This window comes from Gorilla gorilla, chromosome 20 (genome assembly GCF_029281585.2).
Source record: "Gorilla gorilla gorilla isolate KB3781 chromosome 20, NHGRI_mGorGor1-v2.1_pri, whole genome shotgun sequence".
In the NCBI taxonomy this organism is placed as follows: domain Eukaryota; kingdom Metazoa; phylum Chordata; class Mammalia; order Primates; family Hominidae; genus Gorilla; species Gorilla gorilla.
The window spans coordinates 29646088-29666759 of record NC_073244.2 but is presented as its reverse complement, the minus strand read 5'-3'; the positions used below and the strand labels follow the sequence as shown (position 1 = coordinate 29666759).

Sequence of the window (20672 nt, the reverse complement as noted above, 5' to 3'; positions counted from 1 at the left end):
TGGGCAGTTTTGATATGGCTTTATTATCTCTCTGGGCAGAAGCCTGGGCATGAGCCATGTGTGCAGGGTCAGCGGCTTTACTCTCTCTCTTCCCCTCCTGTCCACCTGTCTGTGTACTCCTTACACACGATAGTGGCTCAAAGCCAAGTATGAGCTTACAGAACTAGGTTACATAATGAGCAGAATTGTGCACCTGCACTCAAACTCACTGAGTCATGCTGAACCAGATGTTTACCTCAGCTTATTGACCACAGCACATCCATTTTTCTTACATCCCTTATCTTAATAGTTTCTCTTGTTTATATCTTGCTTTGGAAAATGAAGGCTGTCATCTTTGTTCACTGGTCATATACATGGGGACAAAACCCAGGTTCTATCACTAGATGTTTTACAAACTATTTTCCTTAAGTTAGAATCATTTATGTCATTGGTGAGTTTGTTAGCAATGCAGTAACTCAGGTCTCATCTCAGATCTCTTGAATTGGAATCCATATTTTAACAAAATCTGCAGCTCATTGATATATACGTTAAAATCGGAGAGGTACCTTCTAACTTACTGTGACTTCTCCATATGAGAACTGGACAGAACTTACTGTGTATAAGGTAAATATGGCACTCAAAACTGTATATGCTTGTGTTTATGCCATAAATTTTATGCTGTATTATTCAGAAAACTACAGTACCTACACTGGTCTTGTGGATCTTTTTTCATTTTCTTTCCTCAGAATGCAAAAATATATTAGAGAATCTTTCTCTATTTAACAATATTTTATTGGATAATTCCAGTCTCTGTAACTCTCAAACACCTAGAGTAAAATTAACAATTCTGCCCATGGCCATTTGCTAAATATGTGTGGGTGTTTGGGTTTGTTTAGGAAATGTTAACATTCAAGGCTTTGGCCATAGAATTCTCTCAAGAGGAGTGGGAATGTCTGAATCCTGCTCAGTGAAATTTGTGTAGAGATGCAATGTTAGAGAACTATAGAAACCTGGTCTCTCGGTGAGAATAAATATTCCCCAGATTTTCTAATATACCATCAGGCTTCTATTTTCTCCCTTTGTAGAATGATTTTGGGAGGGTTTGCTCTGCATAAATTATTTTTAGATCAGTACTTTTAAGAAAAACTTGAAGGTTTATTGGAATAGATAAGAAAATCTTCAAGATGTTTTATCTTAATAGGAACCTTCCCCTCTCTTGAGCTAATCTGTATCCTTCAGTCTAGATTAATGATAATTCTAGAAATTCAGTGGCATTAAATACTGTTGCACAAATATTAAAATCCAATATCCAGCACTAATTTTATATTCAGTATTGGATAGTAGAGCTAAGGACCCAGAAATGTCACATATGTTTTAAATATTCAAAAGTTTCTGTCAGAAAACAGTATTTTGGAATTAAATTTCTAGAATCTTTCATAATATTCTCTCCTCTCTACTGAACATAGTACTAGGTTGGTAACTGGAGGATCCCAGAAAGTCATGCTAATTTTTCTAACAAAACAGGCCTTGCTGTCTCTAACTCTGATCTGATATCCTGCTTTGAGCAAATAAAAGAGCCCTGGAATGTGAAGAGACATGAGACAGTAGTCAGCTTCTCAGGTAGGTAAGCATGAATGAAGCAGATAACAGAGACGAGGGATACGAAGGTCAGAAAGAATTTCAGACCTTAAAATGTGGTATAGAATGCTCTGCTTCAATGGAAAGGTTTCCTAAAAAGCCATTTATTTCTCTAGCTCCCACATAGGAGCATCTTTTGTCCCATACCCTTAAATTCTTTAAGGATCCTACTTCCTATTTAGTGATTTTCCTTAGAGGGTACCGTGAGAGCTAAAGTCCTCTTTATGGCTTATAAGGTACTGCATGATATGCCTGCTCTTCCATTGTTTTGGGGGAGTATAAGAATATTTCTGAGTATTTTAGAGGAACTGCATGTTAGATCATTTAACGTTTCTTTTCCCATGTCTGAAATGTGTAAGAGGAGTGGTGATATTAAGATTTGTTTCAGAAATCGCAGGAACATGAATGACAGATGTTACTTATTTCTCTATTTTTTTTTTGTATTAGCAATCCTAACAGATTTCAAGTGATAGCTCATCATTGTTTTCATTTGCAGTTGCCTTTTGGTAGGTGATATTGAGCACTTTTTTATATATCTATTGGTCATTTGTATATATTTGTTGGCAAAATATTTTTTTCACTCTTTCAACCATTTTTTAGTTGGATTATTATTGTTATTATTATACTTGCTTTTGCTTTGAATTTTCTATATATTTTGAATATTAAGCTTTTCTGATATATACAGTTTGCTGTTGTGAGCATGCTGCAATAAATGTGCAAGTATACGTATCATTTTCATATAATAAACTATTTTTCTTTGGGTAGATACCCAATGATGAGATTTCTGAATCAAATGATAGTTCTGGCCAGGCGTGGTAGCTCACGCCTGTAATCCCAACACTTTGGGAGGTAGAGGCGGGCAGGTCATGAGGTCAGAAGTTTGAGACCAGCCTGAGCGATATGGTGAAACCCCGTCTCTACTAAAAATACAAAAGTTAGCCAGGCTTGGTGGCACTTGCCTGCAGCCCCAACTCCTCAGGAGGCTGACACAGAAGAATTGCTTGAACCTGGGAGTCAGTGGTTGCAGTGAGCTAAGATCGTACCACTGCACTCCAGCCTGGACAACTAAGACTCCGTCTCAAAAAAAAAAAAAATGGCAGTTTTATTTTTAGTTGAGATTGAGCATTTTTTTCATATGCGTGTTGTCTATTTGTATGTCTTTATTGAAAAATGATTAGTAATGTTATTTGCTCAATTGTCAATAGAATTCTTTATTATTACTATTATTATATTTTTGAGTTGTTTGAGTTATTTGTAAGTACTGAATATTAGTTCCATGTTGGCACGTAGTTTGCAAATATTTTCTTTTATTCTGTAGCTTGCATATTTACCCTGTTGATTTTTTTTTCTGTGCCAAAACTTTTAGTTTGATTTCCATTTGTCTATTTTTTATAATAATAATATAATAATAATTTAATAATAGTTTTCTTTGTTGTGTCCTTGGCTAGTTTTGGTATCAGGGTGATACTGACCTCTGAGTGACTTAGGAAGAGTTTTATTATCCTCAATTTTTGGTAAGAGTTTCAGGAGGATTATTATTCTTTGTACACTTGGTAGAATTTTGCTGTGCATTTAGTCCTGAGCTTTTCTTTGTCAAGACATTTTTTTTTATTGCTGACTCAATCATGCTACTCAGTATTGGTTTGTTCAGGTACTCTATTTCTTCCCGACTCGACCTTGGGAGGTTGTTTGTTTCCATGGATTTATTCATTCTTTCTAGGTTTTCAGGTTTGTGAGTGTCTAGTTGTTTATAATCGTTTCTAGTGATCTTCTGTATTACTGTTGTATCCATTGTAATGTCTGTTCTTTTATATCTGATTTTGTTTATTTAGATTTCTATTCTATTTGTGGTTAATCTAGCTAGCAATTTACCAATTTTGTCTTTTTGAAAAACCAACTCTTTATTCTGTTGGTCATTTTTATTGTTTTTGGACTTCATATCATTTGGTTCTGTTCTGATTTTTATTTATTTCCTCTTCTAACTTGGGATTTGATTTGTTATTAATTTTCTAGTTCTTTGAAATGTGATGTCAGGTCCTTAATATGTAAGCTTTCTATTTTTTTGATGCAGGCCTTTAGGCTATTAACTTCCCTCTTAGTACTACATTTGATGTATCTCACAGGTTTTATTATATTGTGTTTCTATTTCCATCTTTTTTCCCACAAATTTTTAATTTTCATCTTTTTTTTTTTTTTTTTTTTTGAGATAGGTTTTACACTGTCACCCAGGCTGGAGTGTAGTGGCACAGTGTTGGCTCACTGCAACTTCCGCCTTCCAGGCTCAAACGATCGTTTTATATTAGCCTCCCGAGTAGCTAGGACCATAGGTGCACACCACCACACCTAGCTATTTTTTCATATTTTTTTTTGTAGCGACAGGGTTTTGCCATGTTGCCCAGGCTGGTGTTAAACTTCTTACCTCAGGTGGTCCACCTGTCTCAGCCTCCCAAAGTGCTGGGATTACAGGTGTGAGCCACCACCCCTGGTCAACCATCATAATTACTTCATTTACATAGTCACTGTTGAGGAGTATGTTATTTAAATTCTTTGTAAATTTATAGTTTCTGAAATTTCTCTTGATACTGATTTGTAGTTTTATTCTACTGTGGTCTAAGTAGGTAGTTCGTATAATTTTGATTTGGGGGGATACTTTGTTGATTTGCCAAATTTCCTATCTCAATGGTCTCTCTAATGCTGTGAGTAGAATGTTGAATTTCTCCACTATTATTGTATTACTGTCTATCTCGTTCTATAGATTTAATAATATTTCTTTGTGAATCAGGGTGCTGTGATGTTGGGTTCATATATATTTAGAATTGTTACATCTTTTGGCTGAAATGATTTCTTTATTATTGGATGATGATCTTTATCCTTTTTTGTTACAGCTTTTTAATTTAAAGTCTGTTTTATTTGATGTAAGTATAGATACTCCTATTTACTTTTGGTTTCTGTTTGTGTTAATATATTCCCCCCCATTTGCCTTTAATCTATATGTGTCTTACAAGTAAGGTGAGATTTTCGTAGGCAACATAGATTTGCGTTATTTTTTCTCATTCATTTCATAAATCTATACTTTTTTTTTTTTTTTTGAGACGGAGTCTTGCTCCATCGCCAGGCTGGAGTGCAGTGGCGCGATCTCATCCCACTGCTCACTGCAACCTCTGCCTCCCCTGTTGAAGTGATTCTCCTGTCTCAGCCTCCTGAGTAGCTGGGACTACAGGCACACACCACCACGCTCAGCTAATTTTTGTATTTTCAGAAGAGACGGGGTTTCATCACATTCACCAGGCTGGTCTTGATCTCTTGACCTCGTGATAGCCTCACCTCACCCTCCCAAAGTGCTGGGACTACAGGCATGAGCCACCGCACCCAACCAAATCTATACATTTCAATGAAGGATTTAATTTATTTATATTCAAGGTAAATATTAATATGTAAGGTTTGGTACTATCATAATGTTAATTATTTTCTTGTCTTATTTTTTCTTTTTATCTGTCTTTGTAGTTTAATAAAATTCTGTCATGTTGTGATTTGATTTATTTCACTTTGTTTTGTTTTGTAAGACCTGTTAGTTTTATACTTTTATATATTTTAATAATGGTGAATATCAATCTCTTGTTTTTATATTAGAATTTTTTTTAACATCTTTCATAGGCCCAGTCTAGTGGTAATTAGTTTCCCCAGCATTTATTTGTCAGGGTAAGACTTTATATTCTTCATTTGTGAAGGTTATTCTAGCTTGATATAAAATTTTTGGCTGGCAGTTTTCTTTTTTTTCAACACTCTAAAAGTGCCATCCCATTCTCTTCTGGTCAGTAAAGTTTCTGCTGAGAAGTCTGCTTTTAATCTAATGTGGTTTTCTTTATAAATTACTAGATGCTTTTCTTTTGCTTATTTTAGAATTACTTCCTTCACTTTGACTTTAGATATTCTGATTATCATGTGCCATTATGATGTCTGTTTTGCAATATATTTTGTTTATATTTTGTTGTATTTTGTTTGCTGAGCTTCCTGTGTATGTATGTCTAATTCTATTGCTAGAGTTGGAAAGTTTTCATCAATTGTTTTCTTAAATAGGTTTTCTAAACTTTTTGATGTTTTTTCTTCCTCAGAAACACTGATAATTTTGAAGTTTAGTTACTTCATGTAGTCGGAAACAAAGTCTTCATTCATTCTTTTTTATTCTTTTCTCCTTATTTTTGTCTGAGTGTATTATTTTAAAAGACCTGTTTAAAGGTTTGAAAATTCTTTTTATGTTTCTTCCAGTCTATTATTGAATCTTTGAATGTATTTTCTTTTGCCTGCAATAAATCTTCAGTTCCATAATTTTTGTTTCGGTTTCTATTAAAAGATATCTATCTCCTTGGAACATTTCCCATTTGGACTCTAAATTTATTTATTTATTTTTGTATTGGTTTTCAGATTTCTCTTGCCTCTCTTTGAGCTTCTTTAAAATCTATATTTTGAAGTCTTTTTAAAGTATTTTAAAGCCATTTCAATGAATTTTTTTTTCTTAGAGTACTGGAGAATTATTGTGTTCCTTTGAAAGTGTCATAAGCCTTGCTTTTCTGTGTTTCCTGTGTCTTTATGTGTCTTTATATTGATTTCTGCACATCTGGAGAAATAGTTGTTTCATTTTATTTTCGAATTTATATTCATTGGAGGAAGTTTTTTTTTTTTTGAAGTTATTACCATAATGTTTATTGCATAGGGCCATGTGGCTTTACTTTTAAAGGGTTTGTGCAGTGGGAAAGACTCTGTATGAGTTTCTTCAGTATAAACAAATATATATATATATATATACACACACACACATACACACATATATATACATGTCTGTGTATGTGTGTGTTTATAAATACATATATATATAAAACAAATGTTTTATTGGCTCAGGGGTCATCTTTTCTCTTAGGTTGATTTTGAATTCTAAGTCTAAGTCTAAGTCTCAGAAAACAATAAATTTATCTTTGTTGTGTTGGTCATTGAGGGCCAGCACACCTGACATGAAAGAGTAAGAAGGTAGGGTGGGGTAGATGCTGAGAAATTACTTAATAGTTATAATGTACATTATTCGAGTGATGGATACCATAAAAGCCCTGACTTCACCACTATGCAATCTATGCATGTAACTAAATTATACTTGCACCCAACACATTTGTATAAATAAATTAAACACAACCACTAGTTAAAACTTGCTATCTTGCTTATTCATACATACAAATACGTTATAAATGTTTCCCATGACATTAACTATTATTGATACAGGAGTTAAAAGCAGGAGAATGGCGTGAACCTGGGGAGTGGAGCCTGCAGTGAGCGGAGATCACGCCACTGCACTCCAGCCTGGGTGACAGCGAGAATCCATCTCAACAAAAACAAAAATGAATAAATAAATAAATAATTTAGGCAGATAGTGAGTGAGGGCAAAAACAGTCCTTGGTAAAGTTTTCCTTTTAATAAAAACCCCCAAATTATTTCTTTTTAACAAAGAGCAGCCTGTAAGATTGAGCTGCAGACATATAGATAAGCAAGCTGGAAGCTTGCATGAATAAATGCCTGCAGCTCTGCTAATAGGAAAAGCAGCTACCTGGAAAGGACACATGTTCAAAATGGTGGCTCCATCTTCCCTTTTCTTTGTAAACCACGTGTAGAGTAACAAACAGGCAACATGGTGCTGGCAAATGCTCCATTTGCATAATTGAAGATTAGGGTGGGGCAGCCAGCTTCCTCCTAAGCTGTGTAAACATCCATACCTGATCCAGCCAATCTTTGGCCCCTATGTAAATGAGACACCGCCTCCTGAAGGCAGTCTGTAAAATCCAATGCACTTCTCTGCAAGCTAGAAGTCCCACTCTTTCTCAGGAGAGAGAGCTATTCTCCTTTCTCTTTCTTTTGCCTATTAAACCTCTGCTCCTAAACCAAGTTTTTCTGTGTCCATGTACTCGATTTCCTTGGTATGAGATGATGAACCTCAGGTATTCACCCCAAACAAGTGATTCCACTTCATTATGTTAAAATTAATATATTAGTTAAAATTACTATATTAAGAAATGTAGCACATTTTAAAGGCTGCTGATGCACAGTGTAAAACCTGCCATATACAAATATGACATCAAATTGTACTTCCGGTAACAGTGTTAGAAAGCTCTTGTTTCCCTACAATTATCATTTATGAAGAGTTCAATGGAACATGTTATTTTAAAAAGTATTTTCCGGGGTTCCAAGATGGCCGAATAGGAACAGCTCCAGTCTACGGCTCCCAGCATGAGTGACGCAGAAGACAGGTGATTTCTGCATTTCCAACTGAGGTACTGGGTTCATCTCACTGTGACGTGTTAGACAGTGGGTGCAGCCCATGGAGTGTGAGCTGAAGCACGGTAGGGCATCACCTCACCCAGAAAGCGCAAGGGGTCGGGGAATTCCCTTTCCTAGGCAAGGGAAGCCGTGACAGATGGTACTTGGAAAATTGGGACACTCCCACCCTAATGCTGCACTTTTCCAACGGTCTTAGCAAACGGCACACCAGGAGATTATATCCTGTGCCTGGCACGGAGGGTCCCATGCCCATGGAGCCTTGCTCACTGCTAGCACAGCAGTCCGAGATCAAACTGCAAGGTGGCAGCGAGGTTGGGGGAGGGGCGTCCACCATCGCTGAGGCTTGACTAGGTAAACAAAGCAGCCGGGAAGTTTGAATTGGTTGGAGCCCACTGCAGCTCAAGGAGGCCTGCCTGCCTCTGTAGACTGTGCCTCTGGGGGCAGGGCATAGCTGAAGAAAAGGTAGCAGAAACTTCTGCAGACTTAAACATCCCTGTCTGACAGCTTTGAAGAGAGTAGTGGTTCTCCCAGCACAGAGTTTGAGATCTGAGAATAGATAGACTGCCTCTTCAAGTGGCTCCCTGACCCCCGAGTAGCCTAACTGGGAGACAACTCCCTGTAGGGGCCAACTGACATCTCATACAGCTGGGTGCCCCTCTGAGATGAAGCTTCCAGAGGAAGGATCAGGCAGCAACATTTGCTGTTCTGCAATATCTGCTGCTCTGCAGCCTCTGCTGGTACCCAGGCAAACAGAGTTTGGAGTGGACCTCCAGCAAACTCCAACAGACCTGAAGCTGAGGGTCCTGACTATAACAAACCTCCACGCTGTGCACATGTACCCTAGAACTTAAAGAATAATAAATAAAAAGTTTAAAAAATTCCAGTTAAAAAAATTCTTTTTTGGTATGTGAAAAACTGGCGTCTCATTATTTTAATATGCATTTAGTAACTATTTAGGTAACTTGGTTTTATATATGTTTAGTGTACTACTTTTGAATTACCTAGTAAGGTCTTCTGCTTATTTTGCTACTGAATTATTTAACTTTTTACTGATTTGTGTAAGCTTTTGGTAACCCCATTATAATAATCATTTGTTCAAAATTATTTTACATATATCTCCATTCAGCTCCTAGTGTTCATATTCAATGTTTTTGAGAGAAAAGAAGTCCATCCCTTCTAAAATTGTCTACTCTCTAAGGAGTTTAAATAAGTACCAATTAGTAAATACAATTAGGGAAGTTTAAACATTGTCTAATTGAATTTGATTTGTGGAAAATAAATGTTTCTCACCTTCTATTATTATTTAACCATGTATAGGAAGGCAGCCAATACATTCTGGGCTGAAAAGTCTCTTTTTAAAAAGGGAAAATGTATTCTATCAAAAAGGGTACCAAATTACAAGTTTGCACTGCATGTTGCTGAACACATTGTCTTTTTTCAAGCTTAAACTTTCTAAAACGTTAGCAGTGTTCCCTCTGAAACACAGAGCTGCTCACATTACAGCCCTGCTCCAAAACATTTGATGGCTCATAACAGCCTACACAGCTGAGCCCCCCATCCATTTTCCTAAGGCCAGTATCTCTCATCATGCCAACTCTACACAACACTCCCAAACTATATTCTCTTGTCACACTCTACTTCTTGTCCTACCCTGTCCTCAAATAAGCCTTATATTTTAATACTTCAAGTCCTGTACTTAAACTACTTTTTTGCCTAAATTTACATTTCTTCTTTCCCACACTCTTCCTCTACACATGGAAAACATGTACATTTGAGGGTATCACCTTTTCTTTGCACTGCAACTTTTCACTTGCCAGTTCTCCACTTGTTCTTGCTGGTTGTGAGTGACTGGTGAATTTTAGAACTAGAACCATATTATATCAATCTTTATAGTTCCACAGCCTGGTACCAGGTGTGGGCGTCAAAAAATGGTTCCCAATCCAAGCTTGCTGAAAGTGATATTCAACAGATGACAAAAGAAAGGAGCCAGAATGCTGGTCTGCTAATCCACATTGCTTTCCACTATTGCTTTGCTGAAACTCTCCCAATGTCATGAGAAATATAACAATGATAATAATAATACTAGCAGTAAATACAGAAGACAAGTCAGTTAAAATTGAGCTGGTAGCATGCATGACTTCATTTCTCTATTTATTACTAGTTTCAAAATAGTCCTTATCTACAGATAGGAAGAAACAGGAAACAGACCCTCGAGTGCTTATCACAATGCAAGATTTGCCAATTTCATAACTTGTTCAGGCACCCTCATAAAAGAATCTAGGCACACTGGTGACCCCATCTCAAACACACTCAAAACACAGAAGGTCTTCCTCTCACTGTCCTCCAGTACATGTGGCTCCTCCTGCTTAAAAAGCAAAACAACAAAGAAATAATACCTCCCAGAGGCTATCACAGTTGAGCTTGGACAAATCTTTAGATTAGATTAGTAGTCAGGCAAATTCAATTGTTGCCTTTACTTGGCTCATATCACGTTATGAACTTTTTAGGATCACCCCAATACAAATTCTGAGGCAAAACCTTGAGTTTCTATAATATGTAAAGTAACAATAACCTATTATAACAAACCAATAGACCTGTTCTCAAGGCGCTGGGCCTACCCAAAGCAAAACTAAATTTCCCAAACACTTATGAGTGTACAGTTTGAAATCTCTTCAAAAGGAGGTTTCATATGGGTCCTTGAACAGGGCTCAGCACTTCCAGTGAGGTTAAAAGTGGGTGTCCACAAAAAAGGTTTCAAAAGATAAGAGAGTCCCCCATGATCCACCACACAGAGGACCAGCAGAATCGCAGAGTCCATGCCCACCCTTTTTCACTTCTGGAATGTTTCCCACCATGTGAAAGACCACCTCTTTTTCACACATTATTCTTTGCAATGAGAACATGGTAAAAATTTGATCCTTGACAGGCTTTGTTCAGGGTTTCACTCTTCTTTCCCACTGGGTTTCAGCCTGCTAGTATTCTGCTTTAGTGTCTTGTTGAACCTCCCCTCTTTAAGGGCATACAAATCTAAGTCAGTCAGTTCATGTAGTAACACGACCTATGCAAGCCCCTCAGTCCACAGAATACCAATCTCCATTCCTGATCATCACAGAAGGGAAGGTCCCACTTATGTCGTCAAATATTAGCTAAAATGAGGTGTTGACTTAGGTAAGCTGTGATTTATTTCTGGAAATCAGGACCCTGTCCTGGCACACTTATACTTTTTCCTTGGTGTGCCCATCTTTTCGCTTGATGTGCCTAACAGGGAGAACTCTGCACACAGGAGATTTTCAGTTAGTATTTGTTTGGTGAACGAATCGTGTCTCTATGGTAGGTAGTCTGGCAGGGGTCAGAAGCACAGCCCTGGAGACAAACTTAACAGTTTGAGTTCTAATAGCTGGCTGCCTCCCTGGGTCTCTGTTTTCTCACGTGAATCCTGAGGATAATAATTACATCTACATCCCTCTGTCATGTAATGAATGAAAAAGATGATGTGTTAAAAAAAAATTAGGATGCTGGTAGCTAGTGGTCAGTAATTGTTAGATCTTATGACTTCTGCTCTTACTGCCATCATGGTGAGTGTGTTTCTATGTAAAAAAGCTAACAACCAACAAAGGGTGAAAATTAAAGTTCAACTTTTGATTATTGACTTACAGACTGGATTCCTATCGATTAATAATAGGTCTAGCACAGGTAGAAGAGAAACAGAAAGATTTAACTTCTGGTTTATATGATTTAATGCAAATACAAACAAACCTGGCTAAGAAATGGTTTTCATCAAAGTTTGTCTGCAACTTGAATATTGTAGGTTAAACTTATTTAAAAGTACTCTAGACAGATTTGTTTGTAATAGAAGCATGTCATAGTTTCTGGTGTTTAGGACTGGATTTCTGTTTATTTAATTTTCTGAAGAGACACCAGAGACAGCCCTAGCTACTATCAGACTTCTTAGAGACAAGCTGGGCAAATGAGCCCTTACAAAATTCCATTTACTGTAAAGATAATAATGAAATAAATAATAATCTCTAAACATAAGAATTTGACCAGTGTTAACCACTCCACTTCTCCAATACACTGATACTTCTCCCTTTCTCTTAGCATAACACAAAACAAACACATGACCACACACTGTCCACTCTCCAGTGCAGAACAGAGTAACAAAGGCGCACAGCAAGCTTCAGAACACAGACCACCATGTTCACCACATCTACATCTAGAGCTGCTTTAAAAAAGCCAAATCCATGAGAAACTGAGAAGATGAGTGACTACCCTGTTTTCAGCACTTACTGTCACAAGAAGACCAAACATGCACACACACTCTCATTCTGAGGCACAGCATCCACTTTCCTGAAGAAAGAGTAATTTTACAGCATATATCCTGATCTCACATTCTTAGCAACATGACACTGGCTTTGGGCATGCAAAGAATAGGCATATTACAGACAACCCTAAGACACATCGCATGGCCTGTATTACCAGATATAATTTTTAATTTCTTTGACGTAAACTCAAATTACTTCTCTGAAGTAAACTCAAATTTCAAACTTGTATTTCTTTATTAACTTATTTAATTAATTTCCTCAGGGACTTCACAGAAAATATATTCAACTTTCATTCACTTAGTCTTACCACAATAGAAGGTCTAACATATACAGAAGACAGCCATATGTAAGACATGCCCATACCCCAAAGCATAGAAAATGTAACACACCAGGGCCTTGAGGAGGCAGCACTGTAACAGTGCAAATACACAAATATTTAGGAAAACTTACATCACCCAACAGACAGCATGTATGGTCACCATTATCCAGCACTCTCCAAAATAAGTAGCTATGAGTGGCTTATCCAAAAGTTGTCTTATATATACTTGTCACCACAAATTGTTTCTGAACATACTATTGATTCCAATTTTGGGTATTCACAACATGGTAATTATCTGGTAAGAGATATTTATGACTAACTTGTAATTAGACTTCTAAATGCATACATACGCTTGGGTCACAGTGAGGCAAAAAACTCTGAGTTATTTGTAGAGTACCTTAAGATTTAACTTTTCAAAAACCATATTTAAGCTTAGCTTTAGAAGTATTCTTCCCAGCATCCCTTCACCAAGCTATTTCAATTTTTTAAAGTGAGGAGTAGGGAGGGCTTTTTAAAGTATTATTCCTTTATATTCAGTTTCTCTTATCCCATATAGAAATGGAATAAAGCATGGTGTCCATCCTAATGATATTTATAGGTGTGGTGATGCAGAAATATCCATGGGCTCAAGCAAGAGATGAAAAATCATATTCTCCCCAAAATGGGAAAATCAGTACTACCAGGGGCCCAAAGGGATGTTCAGGTTACATCTGTCAGGATTAATACCATAACAGAGGACCATCTTTGGAGCACAGTGGGGCTCACCTCCGATTTTGTGAGTCATGTGGATGACATCAGAGACAAGCATTACCCAAAATGAGCATCCCAATAAGACTTTCATGTGAGATGGTATTAGAAGACTTTCTTTTTTTTTTCTTTTGAGACGAAGTCTGGCTCTGCTGCCAAGGCTGGAGTGCAGTGGCACAGTCTCGGCTCACTGCAACCTCCACCTCCCAGGTTCCAGTGATTCTCCCGCCTCGGCCTCCCGAGTAGCTGGGATTACAGGTGCCCGCCCCAACACCCGGCTGATTTTTATATATTTAGTAGAGGCGAGCTTTCACCATGTTGACAAAGCTGGTCTCGAACTCCTGACATCAGGTGATCCGCCTCAGCCTCCAGAAGTGCTGGGATTACAGGCATGAGCCACCATGCCTGGCCGCGAGTCCCAGTAAAACTTTTATGTGAGATGGTCTTAGAAGTTGGTGGCCCAATTCACACAGAAGAGGATGGCTGTGCAGCCAAGTGAGACAGATATTTTTTCTCAGGAGCAGAAATCTTAAGGTAGAAGATGGTCACTCGCTGAGTAGTTGAGGCATGCCTTGATGGAACTCTCTGGGGGTCAGATTGCACGCTGTCTCCCTGAGTTGCATAAAGCACAGGACAGCCTGCCTGCACTCCAGCTTTTAGCATGTACCAGCTCAGCAGACAACATCACTATTTTGTTTGCCATTAAAATACACAGTACTTTGTTTGCCATTAAAAAATATAGTACAATCTCAAGGACTGCTTAGGGGTAGGTAGAAAGTCTGTCATCACCGTAGGTAGAAAGTCTGTCATCACCAGAAGTATTTAAATGCTGGCTAGACAAACACTCTGTGGAAATAAGTTTCACTCTTTGTGAAAGGGGTAAAATGAATCATTTTCTTTGGCACTGACAGAGCTAGTGAAGATCTTAGCATCCAGTAGATAAACAGCAACTTCCGTTTACTACATAAACTTTATTTTCACAGATTACTGCTGAAGCAAAATATTGATATATTTCTAAGACATTAAGCATATCACAAGACCACTTATGTTCTTTATGGGCATTCAATTAAGAAATGACTTGAAAAATCAGGCCTTGAAAGGAGTTCTGATGCTCCTAATTAGCATCAGAACTGCTCTGATGGGCTTAAGCCATCCTGAGAGTCCTAGCTTGCTTCCTACCCGAGGTCTCTTCTCATGAATCCTATGCTTCCAAGTCAAACAGATAAGGCATCACTAAATCAAATACAAACTTCACTCTTAACATTTAGGTGTACATCTCATCTGAAAATCATTCAAAAGCTCAGGTCATCTACAAGAACTCTTTTCTTTGCATTTTAGTATCAAAAAATTGAAAGAAGGAAAAGAATAGGATAAAGCCATTTATTTTCATAGGTAAGAATGTAACATTGGTTTATCAGTTACATAAGTACATTTAATGCGTCATCCATGCCAGGTACATAATTTTTAACCAACTAAAACACATTACTACAACACATTCTCCACATTACAAGTGGAGAAATAGCTAAAAACATGGAAAACATATACATAACTCTTTAAAGGGTAGGGAACATGCCCTGTTCATATACATTGCTTAATCCGGCATTCCAGTCTCAGTGAGGCACCACCATCCACCCAGCTATAAAATCCAAGATCAGGAAGTTATCTATCCCTTCCCCACACCATCCAATCAGCAAGCCTCTCTTACCTCTTAAACCTTTATCAAATCCATTTGAGCTCCCATCTTTACTGTCACGATGCTGCAGGCCATCACTGCTTTTCAAAGTTTTCATAAACTAGCCTTCTAACTGATCTTCCAAACAGAAGGCCAATCATTATTTCCTTCTACCAGGTCTATTTACTACTTGGGTAAAAATAGTCCTTAGCATGCAAATTTCATCATACTACTTTTTGGCCCAACAGTTTTCAAAGCTTTCCAGAGTTCTTACAATCTGCTCTAGCCCCTATCTACTTCATCATTCCTGTCATTCACCTCATTCAGTGTCTTTTCTTCTTCCAGACACTGTACTTCCCCCATTTCCCTGACACATCCACCTTTTCAACCTCAGGGCTTTTGTACCAGCTGTTCTCTGAAGCATTCTTTTTCCTTCTATCACACATCCTTCAGATATTAGCTCAAATGTTACTTCCACAGGATGCCTTCCTTGACCTGCATCCTGGCATCCTCCATTCCTCTCCCATACACAAAGGCCAAACTTTACTTCATAGCTTCTTGTCATACTTAACTTTGAGCAGTTAACACTGATAGAAGTGACCTGTTCATGGCTAGATGAGTCTCTCTCAATGTGATCTATCTTTAATGAGATTAGCAACTGTATGTCTTTGCCATACCAGTAGGCTTAGTGGTAAAGACAGAACCTTCACAAGCAGATATTTGGATATTTATGGACTAAATACAGATCTGTAAAAGTAAAAAAAAAAAAATGGGAATGGTAAATTTGGTAGTAAAAAACTGTCTTCTAAAAGGAGGCTAAGTCCGATAGAAAAAAATTGTACTTAGGAAAATTAAGTTGTGAAACCTTAATAAGCTTTTGAACACAAAAATCGTTCTTTGAAAACTTAATTTCATAATTTAAATACAAATCAAATTCAGAGAAACACAGGTTAAGACTCCTTTAAGTTACTCTTGGTTTAAAACTTTGAAGTAGAATATTTTAACCAAATACATATAGATTTAACCAACCAAATCACAGAAAACCTGTTCGGGTTGTTAATTAAACCATTATAAACCACTTAACAAACAATTAAAACTCTAAAGTAAAAGATAAAATGGCTTAAAAAAATCTATTTTCTGTATCACAGAGGAAAATACACAAGCCTCCTCAGAAATGAAACTAAGTTAGAATATTATGTCTAAATGTATCTGCCAGGTATGAGTCTAAATACTAGTTAGCATGTAAGCACTTATTAAAAGACATTTAAAGTTAGTAACGTAACTTTAATCAATCAGGATTTCATCTTGTATAAAGATACTAAGGATATTTCACCCACAATGCAAACTTTTTCTTTGTTAAAAATTTATTGTTTGACAAAAAAAACCCATTCAAATGTTTCACCTCGTGTTTCAGAACACCTACCTTATCTTCTGGGTATCCCTTTTATTCTGAAGATACATGTACCTCTTTTAAAAGAAAGTTAAATTTTTGATTTTTAGTAGTTAGAACAATGCTTTGTTGTTTTTAACAGTAAAGTATCAGGGTAAAGTATGTTCTCCAAAAACAGTACACATGATTCTTCTTATAAATATGATATATAATCAATTATTATCAAGTATGTACATTGCACACACATCAAGCAAGATTTATACCCTGTAGGTTTCTGGTATTGCATTCAATTTTTAAAACCAAGAATTATGGAATAAAGAGAATTTATGTACAAAGCAACACTCCTATTAACTCATGCCACTAGTGAAACAAAACTCTAAATAAGTAGAGAAAACGGGTTCACACATTGGAGCTCTGAAATGATCTGGGTCCTTTATGTCTGCATTTATTTTTCCTATTGAATTTGAAGTTCAAACCAAAATCCATTAAAAATGTTTAGAATTATTAAAGGCCACAGTGTGACAGCTTTTAGTGCAAGCAGGCATTAGCAAGCATTTTCTTTTCTCTTTAAGCTGAGCCAACTTTTGTTTTAGAATTTCTGTAATTCAACAGTATTTCCCACCAAAGCACCAAAATCTTTTCCACCTTGCAGCAAACTACTACATGACAGATGTGCCAAAGTTGTTAGTTTATACTCACTTCCTTTGCTGAATATGTAGTAATAGTTAGGCCTTAGCTTCCAATTTACATGATGGTATTCTCCAAAATCTTCAAAAATTTCATTTTTATATCAGAAATCAGCATGCAAGTCCAGGCATGGTGTCTTATGCCTGTAATCCCAGCATTTTGCCAGGCCGAGGCAGGCGGCTCACCTGAGGTCAGGAGTTCAAAACCAGCCTGACCAATGTGGTGAAACCTGTCTCTACTGAAAATACAAAAATTAGCTGGACGTGGTGGTGGGTGCCTGTAATCGGAGCTACTTGGGAGGCTGAGGCAGGAGAATTGCTTGAAACCGGGAGGCAGAGCCTGCAGTGAGCCAAGATTGTATCACTGCACACCAGCCTGGATAACAGAGCAAGACTCCACCTCTCAAACAAGTAAAATAAATAAATCAACATGTAATAGTCAGTGAGCACCAACCATGCAATTGTGCTAGGTACAGAAGATGGAAAAAATATTCTTGAGGTGGGAGAAACATGTTAACAGATAAATTACAGCAGACAGACTTGATAGATGGGGGTAAAAGTTATTAGGAACAGAAGGCCTAATTTTCCCTAGAAAAGGTAGTATTTGAGATGGGTCTCAACAGAAGAGTAAAGAGTAAATATTCTTTGCTGGGGGAAGGGGATGGAGACAAAACAAAAAGAACAACCCATGCAACAACAGAGGCAGCAAAGAATTATTCAGTGTGGCAGTGATGTGGAAGACAGAGACAAGAGCCAAGACTAGCAATTTGGTTTGGAAGCAGATGAGGGTCTTTGTAAAACAAGTGAAGGAGTTTGGATTTTTCTTATTGTAGACAACAGGGAGGGAAGAGATGTTATTAGGCAGGCAAACAATGAGAGCAGCTTTCATTTTTGAGGATGATGACTCTGGCAGCAGGGTGGAAGATAAACAGCAGTAGAGAGAAACTGGAGGCAGAAAATTAACTCAAGAGGTGCTTATGACTCAATGAGGACCTTAGGTCAGAAGTGATTAAACAGCCAAAGTCAGTGACTGGAGCATGGTTTTGGGGAGAGCCTGGTGACTGATTGGACATGGGGGTGAGAGAGACATGCATCAGGACAGCCAGCAGTAATGTTCCTGGCCTAGTAGGTTGTGTACATGGCAATCACCTTCCAGAAGGAATGGACATTACTTTCATTTTTACAAGTACTTGCAGGGTGAGCGACTTGTAGTGTGATCAAGATGACAAAAGATCACTGCTTCAGAAAAATTGTAAGTGAAAATATAGAGTTAGAGTTGTCAGTTTATAGGTTAGAGGAGAGGGCACAAAAGCACCAGAATGAACAGGGCACTCTGCAGGAACAGAACTCACTCCCAGGTATGGGACCACAAAGGTTGCTGCAGAGAACAGGCATTGGGCACCTGGCAACTGACACCAATGGGATGCTTACGGTCTGTCCACTGATTTAAGAATTGTAAAACAACTATTCACAAGTGTTGCACATGTCTCTAAGGTAAGTGGGAGCCCAGACCACTTTGGGGGCAACTGTCTGCTTACTGCACGCAGCCCTTTCTTTTCTGGAATTTAGTCTCCTCATCATCCTGCCTTCTCCCTTGCATATCTCCTGCTTGTGTAATAAAGTGGAAAGTGGAAGGGCAGAACAAGGCTCAGATCAGTGGCACTTGTTTGCTAAAAGTATACTAGACAGTTCTGGTGTGAGGCCTGGGGTCCCAGATCATATAAATTATCACTGTCTCCTTTATTGCATCCCTGTATTATCCCCATCCCTCTCAGCCAGGGTAGCTGGCTGACATCCACTCTCTCAAGAGGACATGTATGGACAGAAGACCTGACTCAAGAAACAGCACTCTATGAAAAGGGCAGATAGTTATGTAAGAATTTTGCAAAAACTTGAGAAATTAAAATAAGGGAGACTATGAATGCAAAAACATTAGAGAGCTTGCGCCCAGAAGTTTCAGACCAGACTAGGCAACTTGTTGAGACCCTGTCACTAAAAAAGAATTTAGTCAGGTGTGATGGGCCACGCCTGTAGTCCCAGCTACTCGGGAGGGTGAGGTGAGAGGATCTCTTGAGGCTACAGTGAGTCATAATCTTGTGCCACTGCACTGCAGCCTAGGTGACAGAGCAAGATTATTTCTCATAGAATATATAAATTATAAATATATGTGTATATATATGTATACATACGTATATACATACATATGTATATACATATATATATATATATACTTGGCCGCCTGAGTTAGGCCGCATTAGTACTATCCTCCAAAAGCTAACATAAATGCACATCAGTTCTTTCTAGCGCAGCGCTGAAGAGGGTGCCACTACTTGTGCTGAGTGCTGTTTGGCATGGCCAGTGGCACAGTAAGAGAAGGAGTAGGAGTGGAGGAGTGAAGAAAGAGGAGGAGGAGAAGAGAAGAAAAGGAGGAGGAAAGAGAAGAACTAGAAGAGAAAATGAGAAGAAGATAGTAAGAAGAGAGGAAGTGGAGAAAAAAAGGAGAGGGGGACAACAGGACCAGGAGAGGAGAGGAGAAAAGGGAAGCTAGGAGGAAGTAGGGAGAAAAAAAGAGAAGGAGGAGGAGAAGAAAAGAATGAGGAAAAGAGAAGAGGACGAGAGGAGGAGGAGAGGATGAGAGAAAGGAAAGGAAGAGGAGGAGGAGGAGGAGTAGAGGAGATGGAGGAGGAGGGGACAAGAAGGAAGAGGAGAAGACGAAAAAGAGGAGGAGAATCGGGAGCAGAAGAAGGAGGAGGAGATGAAGAGGTGAAGGAGAGGAGGAGGAAAGGAGAAGAGAAGGAGGAGGAGAAAAAGTGGAGAAAGGAGAGGAGGAGAAAAAATAGGAATAGGAAACGAAGAGAAGAATAGGAGGAGGAAAAGGATGGGAGAAAAGAAAAAGGAAAAGGAGGAGTAGAAAAAGGAGAAGGAGGAAGAAGATGAAAGAGAAGGAGGAGACGAAAAGAATGAGAAAAAGAGGAGAATGAGGAGGAGAAGAAGGCGTAGAAGAAGAGGAGAGGATAAAGAAGGAGAAGTAGAGGAGGAGGAGAGAAGAGGAAAGGAGGAGGAGAGAAGAGAAGGAGGAGGAGAAAGGAGAAGAGAAAAGGAGGAGGAAAAGAAGGAAAAGGAGGATGGGAGGAAGAGGAGAGGAAAAGGAAAAAGGAAGAGGAGAGAAAAAGGAAGAGGAGAAGAGTAGAGGAGAAGAAAGGAAAAGGAGGATGATAGGAAGAAGATGGAGGAGAAGAGGACAGAGAAGTAGAGGAGAAAAAAGGAAAAGAATGGGGAGAAGGAGGAAAGTAGGAACAAAGAAAAGGAGGGGGAAGAGAGTAGGAGGAAGAGGAAGGGAAGAGGAGGAAAGGAGGGGGAGAGGAGGAGGACGAGGAGAAGATGGAGAAAAGATGAGGAAGAGAAGGAGGGGAGGAGGAGAGAAGAAAGAAGAAAAGAGGAACAGGAGGAGAGGAGAAAGGAGGAGGAGAGAAGAAGGAGAGAAAGGAAAAGTAAGAGGAAGAGGAGAATGTGGATAGGAGAAGGAGGAAGAGAAAAAGGTGGAGAGGAGGAGGGGAGGAGAAGAGGAGGAGAGGTGAAAGAAAAGGAGAGGAAAAGGAGA

At 38.3% G+C, this 20672-nt stretch overlaps 1 protein-coding gene across 1 annotated transcript in view; it reads left to right on the top strand.

The window, feature by feature from the left end:
- The window catches only part of ZNF91 (zinc finger protein 91), a 167732-nt gene extending 148080 nt beyond the window's left edge, over positions 1-19652 (top strand). The window contains exons 6-8 of the mRNA XM_031004095.3: positions 1504-2123; positions 4503-4532; positions 4710-19652. The gene's annotated coding sequence lies outside the window, so the exon portion shown is untranslated. The remainder of the gene's footprint in view (positions 1-1503; positions 2124-4502; positions 4533-4709) is intronic.
- The last annotated feature ends 1020 nt before the right edge of the window (positions 19653-20672 follow it).